The sequence below is a fragment of the Nicotiana tabacum genome, chromosome 7 (assembly GCF_000715075.1).
Source record: "Nicotiana tabacum cultivar K326 chromosome 7, ASM71507v2, whole genome shotgun sequence".
Classification (NCBI taxonomy): domain Eukaryota; kingdom Viridiplantae; phylum Streptophyta; class Magnoliopsida; order Solanales; family Solanaceae; genus Nicotiana; species Nicotiana tabacum.
The window spans coordinates 52,203,918-52,211,632 of NC_134086.1; the positions used below are offsets into that span (position 1 = coordinate 52,203,918).

Here is a 7,715-nt window from a genome sequence, read left to right on the forward strand (position 1 = left end):
GAGATATTGTTTTCATATCAATTCACAGCACAAGGTTTCCTACTCCTAAGAAAAATTAAAAAACTAACTACACCTCATTTAAACTAAACCCTTGGAAAAGAACCGCGGCACAAAGTAAAACCAAGTGGGATTTCCTTCAACTTTAATCCCTCAAGAAGACAACCGAGGAAATCCATCGTCGTGAAGTAAAAGTTGTCCAAAATTTCCAATCAAATGAATTACAAAAACACATATATACATCTATACATTCTATAAATATATACATCCCCACCCCACACTTTAAATTGTGGCATGTCCCTATGATACATAAATAAAAAGCAAGAGGTAAGGAAAACTTCTATGAACATCTAGTCAGGGTTTGAGTCGAAGTTGGGCTCAATCCCTCGCCCCCGAACTAGTGCACACATCCATGTAGATAGCTTCTTCTCAGCATTCTTGGGGTACACCCAACACGTATCTTTCTCACTAACTGCAGCCTTCTCTTTCACGCTCTTCACTTTCCACACAACACTAGAAGCAAACTTCTCCATTTTCACCCTCGTTTCTACATTCATATAGTCTCCTCACCCAGTCTAAGCTAGGAATGGTCTTCCTAGGATGAGGGGGACATCCTTGTTCTCTTCCATCTTTACCACTATAAAATTTATAGGAAATACAAACTTATCCACTCAAACTAAGACATCTTCAACTATTCCTTCGGTTATTAGAGTCGTCTGGTATGCCAGCTGCAAAGATATTGTGCAGACCTTATCTCTCTAATATACAACAACAACTACCCAGTAAAATCCCACAAAGTGAGGTCTGGCTTATCTTTCCAATATCTTTCTCCAATTTCCTATAAAAAGATAAAGTCATTAGATTATTTGAGGCACCAGAATCACATAAAGATTTATCAAAATTAGCAGTGCATAAAAAGCAAGGTATGGTAAAACTCCCTGGATCTTCACACTTTTGTGGGAGTTTGTTTTGTAATATTGCACTGCAATGCTCTGTGAGCTTGACCACTGAGGTCTCTTCTATTTTCCTCTTCTTTGTCAGGACCTCCTTTAAAAACTTGGCATAAGCTGACATTTGTGAGAGCACTTCTGTGAATGGAAGATTTACATGAACCTGTATCAGCACATCTAGAAATCTCTCGACTTGCTTGTCCATCTTTTCTCCACTTAGCTTTTGGGGAAAAGGTAGCGACAGGCATATGCTTGCTTGCCTCAGGTTCCCCCTTCTCGATTTTCCTTCTTTCTTCTTTTTGACACCACTCTTTAGTTGCTCCCCGCTTTCTTTTTCATGTCTCATATCTTTTTGGATTGGGGTGAGATCTTTCAACTCTTTCCCACTTCGCAAAGTTACAACATTTACTGTTTTTTGGGGATTTATTTCTGTATCAGTCGGGAGTGTTCCTAGGGCTCTCTCAGACATTAGAGTAGCTAAGTTCCCAACCTTTTTTTCCAGGCTTCAAAAATATATACCCAATTCTTTGATAGATGCATCATGGGCATCAACCCTCTCATCTATCTTGATAATGAAGGTCTTCATAAGATCTTATATGCTGGATTGATTCGACTGTGGAGATTGATATTGCTGCCTCTGCTGATTTTGAAAACCTGGAGCTCCTTATTCCTGAAATCTGGGGTTGTTTTGTTGCCATGCATTTGCAGTACCCCCAGGTGAACTCCATGAAAAGTTGGGGTGCCTCTGACTCATAGAATTAATATTATAGTTTCCTATAGCATTCACTTCCTCAGTTGATGGTTGACACTCATAAGTAGGGTGTCCTCTTCCACATATATCACAAGCTGCATGGTGTACATTTTGCATTGAAGCTACAATTAGCTTTCGTATTTCTTTAGCCATAGCATCAAGCTGTACTTGCACAGATGTAGTAGCATCAACTTGGTGAACACCAGTTGATTTTCTTCTTTCCATACTCTTAGAGGGCCACTGATTAATATCTTCGGATAACTCATCAAGAATTGTAACTATCTCCACTGGAATCTTCTTCATAAAAGGGCCTCCAACTGTATTGCTCAATGTTCTATACGAGGCTGGTGTCAATCCATCCCAAAAATCCTGGAGTTGCATCCAGAGTTCAATACCGCTATGTTGACACCTTCTAACTATCTCCTTAAACCTCTCCCATACTTCAAAAACAGTTTCAGTCTCTTTCTGGCAGAACTTATGGATTTCTCTTCTAAACTTTCCATCTTAGCTGAGGAGAAATATTTATCGAGAAATTTTCTGTTCATTTCCTCCCATGTTCTAATTGATCCATTTGGCAAGCTTCGAAGCCACTACTTCGCACCATATTTAAGTGAAAAGGGGAATGCCCTTAAATACACTGCATCTTGTGACACCTCATTGTATTTAAAGGTGTTTATAATCTCCTCGAAGTCCATCAGATGCGTGTTTGGATATTCGTTCATCTTCCTTCTAAAAATGCAGCTGTTTTGAATGGTTTAACGCAAACCTTGCTTCAACTCGAAATTATTTGCGGCAATTGGAGGTGGTATAACGCTTGACAATCCTTAATTGTAGACTGGTCTAGCATAATCACCCAATGCCCTACCAGGACTGGGTATCGTATTCTCGAACTGGTCTTCAATAAAGGGTCGATTTAGATTGAATCTTCAACCCGTATTGTCTTCGACAATTTCCTCAACAGCTCTACGGGTTGCCTCAGCTGCTATCCTTGCAGCTTCTTCTCTATGCTGTGCTGCCTCTCTTGCAGGTACTTCTACCTTGCCGCCGTTATTAACCATGTGTTCTTGAGTTGAAGGTTTCCCCAAGAACTTTACGGTGAACTCTTTCTCCTTCCTCAGTTGCCGCAAGTGTTTTTCTAGTTCCGGGTTGTAGGGTATTACTTCTTTAGAAGAAGATCGTGTCATACACCATGGAATTAACCTGTTGCCTGCACACAGAGGAGAAAACCATGAAGAACAAAATAAAATAAAAATAAATTCCTTAATTAGCACTACAAACTAATTCAAACACTATTGATTTCCAATCCCCGACAAAGCCAAAATTTGACGAGCGCAAAACACACACTTAAATTGTGCTCGCTACTCAAAGATAGTATAGTTTAATATCATGTCCACAGGGATTTGATTTAAATAGTATTATCGTAACTTCTAGCTTGATTGCAATCCAGGAGGAACAACAAATGAGATTTATATGATTAATAATAAAACTTAACTAAGAATCTAAAATCGAGAGTTATTGACTAGTGACTATCGAAATAAGGAATAATCAATTAAGGTTATCAGTGGGAGAAGATAGGGTCTTGACAGAATATGTGCAAGATAATTGTTCGGGATCTAACTCTATACAGTTCACTTCCAATGTTCAAGTGAGTCTCTCGAATTCACTCTTTTATTAGGAAACTGTTCAGCAAAAACTCCTCTCTCGATTAAGTCTTAACCTCACGAGATGAATTAATTTAAGCACAGTTAAGATATGTAAGAATGCGTAGTGGGTTGGTCTTTATGAAAACTTCTTTCAATTATTTTCCTAACTAGATTTAATCAATGATTCAACTAGCCTCTTTCGATTACTTAGAAGAATTTATGAACTCAACCAACAATATAATGCAAGAATATCACAAGTTATGTCTCTTTCAATTACAAGAACTAGTGAATATAGATCCAATAATTGAATCTTCCAAAATGATTCAAATACATTAAAATCGAGTTATAATCCACAAACAATCATCAATACACCAAATCCATCAAAACCCAAAAAGAACTACTCCATATACATGGAGAAGTTCTTCACAAATATAACTAAAGTATAGGAAAACATAAATTCAATTCAAACCCGGATCTAAGTAAGGAAGGAATGATGAAATCCTTGTGCTTGTGTTCTTCCCACTCCTCCTTGGCCTCCTTAGCCTCCTTAGGTCTAAAATAGTCAAAAGTGATGAAAATGGTATTTTCCCGTGTATTTAAGTCATCCCCCAATAAACCCCAGATGAAACAACACTTTTTTAGCAGAAATGGGAAGTCACTCTAACATTTTTGGGCTACCATATCGCGCCCTGATAACTGTGATTTCTACATGTTTTATACCCATTCTTACCAAAGTTTTGTGCATTAACTGCCATAAATTAGTCCTAAAATGCTTACAAGTTGCACTTGATTGCAGGTTTGAGCGACAAGATGACAAATACTAAAGATTGGCTCAAAAAGGAGTGAAATCTGTCAAGTGTCAAAAGACAACAAAAGGGGGGAACAAAATGACCTGTGCGGTCCGCACTGTTTTGTCACGCGGCCGCACAGGAGAGTTCAGAGGCTGGTCATTTTCAAAGTCAACCTGCGCGGTTCGCATTGTTTTGCCACGCGGCCGCGCAGGAAAGTTCAGAGGCCATGCCATTTTTAAGTCAAGTTGCGCGGTCCGCGCCCCTTTTCATGCGGTCCGTGCCTAAGAGTGTCAGAGACTCAATCATTCAAGGCAAAAGCCCACGCGGCCGCACACCTAATCAGTGTGGTCCGCGTGGATGAAGTTCACGCGGCCGCACGTCACTTTTGTGCGGTCCGCGTCCCCAGTTCCAGAAGCAAGATATGAAGACCCAAAATCCTCCGCGGCCGCACGTCATTTGTGCGCGGTCCGCGCCAGACCCTCAGGGGTATTTTTGTCCGGTTTTTCCTATGTAGTATAAATAGAACATTTTACTTTTTAGGAGCAGTTTTTTTGAGTTCTGTTTTTGGGCGGATAGCAGCTGAGCTCGTGAGACTTATATTTTGGCCTATCTTGGGCATTTTTAGCTTAGTTTTCATCATAGATTATTGTAGTTTAACATTAGCAATTAATTAATATGGTTGTTTCATCTTCAATTTCTTCAATTTCTGTTTCTATTATGGCTGGCTAAACCCATTAGCTAGGGTTGTGGCTCAACCCTAGTGTGGGTAATTAATGAGTGTGATTGTTTAGTGCATGAATGATGTTGGGTATTTGTTATTTGGATTAATCTTATGTTTTCATTAAGATTTGGTGGTTGCAAACACTAAGTCTAGCTTAGTGAGTCTTGACTCCTCTTGAGAAAGAGAGTCTATGACCCCAAGATTAATTCCAACAAGGAATTGGGATGGACCCATGAGAATGGTAGTCCCAATTAACGGGTTAAACCTCGAGAGAGTAATTACCCAATTTGAACCATAAGTTGCTTGGGCAAATTGGCCTACCCAATTGGTCTCGAGAGAGTCAATTGGGCAAAATCACTCTCTCTACCGAGAGGTGTGAGAGTGGGTGCAAAAGTGCAACGGTTATAGCATAAGTCCCATATTCATCATTCTTGCATTAGGAATCTCTACCTGTTAGTTGACCACCTAGGTACATGCCACGACCCTAGTGCCTTTCTCTATATTGCATATAACTTAGAATTAATATCTTAGCATAACTTAGCTTTAAATTTGTAGTTGATATATTGAGTTGATAATCAAAAGAAAACCAAAAATGTTAGAAGATCAATTAGGAGCTAAAACATAGTCCTAGACCATACAAACACTCAACTCCAAATTGAAGCTCCCTATGGAAAATTGACTCCTATACCGCTATTGGGTAAAAGTATTAGCGCCCACTCTTCCTTAGGTTGAGTCCGCTACGATCACTTTTTGGCGCCATTGTCGGGGAGTTTTACGGTGTTGACTATTTGTGTAGCTAGTATTGTGTTTTGCTTCTCTTTCTTTCTTATTTACTAACTTTGTGTGTGTCGATCAATCAGGTACAATGGCTCTTAATGCAAATGACCCTCTCGGCAATGTGATAGCGGGGGAGGAGGTAGAGGATCTAGAACAAGATGAGGTCTTACCTCAACTTCCACGGAGAGGCCGAAATGTCAATATAAATGCAAATGAGAACAACAACATTCCAGACCCTTCTCCGCAACCGCCAAGAGTGGCCCCCAGAGTTCTACCAAATCAAGGATACGCCAGTGCTATTGTTCCTCCTCGAATCCGGGCGGGGAACTTTCAAATCACAAATGTTATGCTGACCTTGCTCGAGCAAAGAGGTTATTTCACGGGTGCCTCCAATCAAAATGCCTACAAGCACTTGAAGGGGTTCGTGGATACATATTAGGGTAGCAAGCAGACAAACGTGTCCGAGGATGCGTTGAGATTGAGGCTTTTCCCGTTTTCTCTTCGGGGTAAAGCATTGGATTGGTTAGAAAGGCTCCCCAATCATTCTATTACAACATGGGATGAATTGGCGGACAAATTTATTGCCAAGTTCTTCTCTCCAAGTCATATGGCAGCTCTTCGGGATGAAATTCTAGCTTTCAAACAAGAGCCAACGGAACCTTTGCATGAGATATGGGAAAGATATAGAACAATGGTGAAAGAGTGCCCTAATAACGACATGACCGAGGCTATGATTCAACAAACCTTTTATCGGGGCATCAATACCACAAATCAATGCATTGTGAACCAATTGGCTGGAGGGAACTTTATGAAACTTTCTTACCATGAGGCATGTGATGTACTTGATGAAATGGCCGACACCTATTCGGCATGGCAAAGCCGAGCAAACGTGCCCCAAGGTGACCCCACGGTCATCCATTTTCACAAGGAATTGCACGATCATGGCCAAGCTATAGCCGATCTTACAACAACTATGAATCAATTGGCAAAGGCGCAATTGCAACAAGTCCAAAACCCGCGCCAAGTCAACGTAATGGAAGGTGTTTCTATGTTGAAAAGGAGGCAAAGAGGACAACAACCTCAAGGTAAATGTGAACAATATGACAACAACAATAATGGTAATGGATATTCGAATGAAGGTTTTGATGACCAAAGTGAGGAAGTCCAATATGTCAACAACTATCAAGGGAATAGAGGTAATCAAGGGAATCAACAATGGAGACCCCAAGGTAATTGGGGCAATCAACAAGGTGGCAATTGGAATTACAACAACAATCAAGGAGGCAATTGGGGGAACAATAATTCGGGGAATCAAGGTAATTGGAACGGGAACAACAATTGGAACAACAACAATGGTGGTCAAGGTGGTTGGAACAACAATGGTGGACAAGGTAATAGGGGGCAAGGCTTTCAAAGGCCCCCAATATATCAACAACCCAATAACCCTCCTCCCTTTCCTTCTCAAGGTCCGAGTTTGTCCGAAAGCGAGATGGGGAGAATCGAAAGCATGTTCGAGCAAATGATGAAAAGGAACCAAGATTCCGAGGCCCAATTAGCTTCGCATAACACATCTATCCGGAACTTGGAAGTGCAATTAGGCCAAATCTCTCAGTCTTTAAATACTCTCCCAAAGGGTGCTCTACCAAGTGATACAGTAGTAAACCCCAAGGGTGGGAACAATAATCATGTGATGGCAGTGACAACGCGAAGTGGAAGAGGTGGTGATGTGCATGCCTCAAGAGGAAACCAAGTTGCGGTAGATGAAGATGAGTTACAAAATGATGAGATCCCGTTGGTAGTTGAGGATGTTGTTGAACAAAGTGCAAGTGATGATGTGAGAATTGAAATTGATGAGGGTGAGGAGGAGACTTAAGAGTCCGTGAACCCATCTAGGGAACACATCATTGATATGCCCGAACCGGTGATGCCAAAAGCCAAGGCACCCTTGCCTAGACCTCCTCCGCCCTATCCTCAACGGTTGGCCAAGAAAAAGAGTGACAACCAATTTAAGAAATTCATTGAAATGACGAAGAGTTTGACTATCAACGTGCCTTTGGTGGAGGCACTTGAGCAAATGCCGGGATA

The 7,715-nt window shown here is 40.9% G+C and overlaps 1 non-coding gene across 1 annotated transcript; it reads left to right on the forward strand.

Moving 5' to 3' along the window:
* Positions 1 to 2,089: 2,089 nt before the first annotated feature.
* On the forward strand, positions 2,090 to 2,196 carry LOC142162475 (small nucleolar RNA R71). Its single transcript, XR_012693738.1, has one exon. It is a non-coding gene; the product is annotated as a small nucleolar RNA R71 (small nucleolar RNA).
* The last annotated feature ends 5,519 nt before the right edge of the window (positions 2,197 to 7,715 follow it).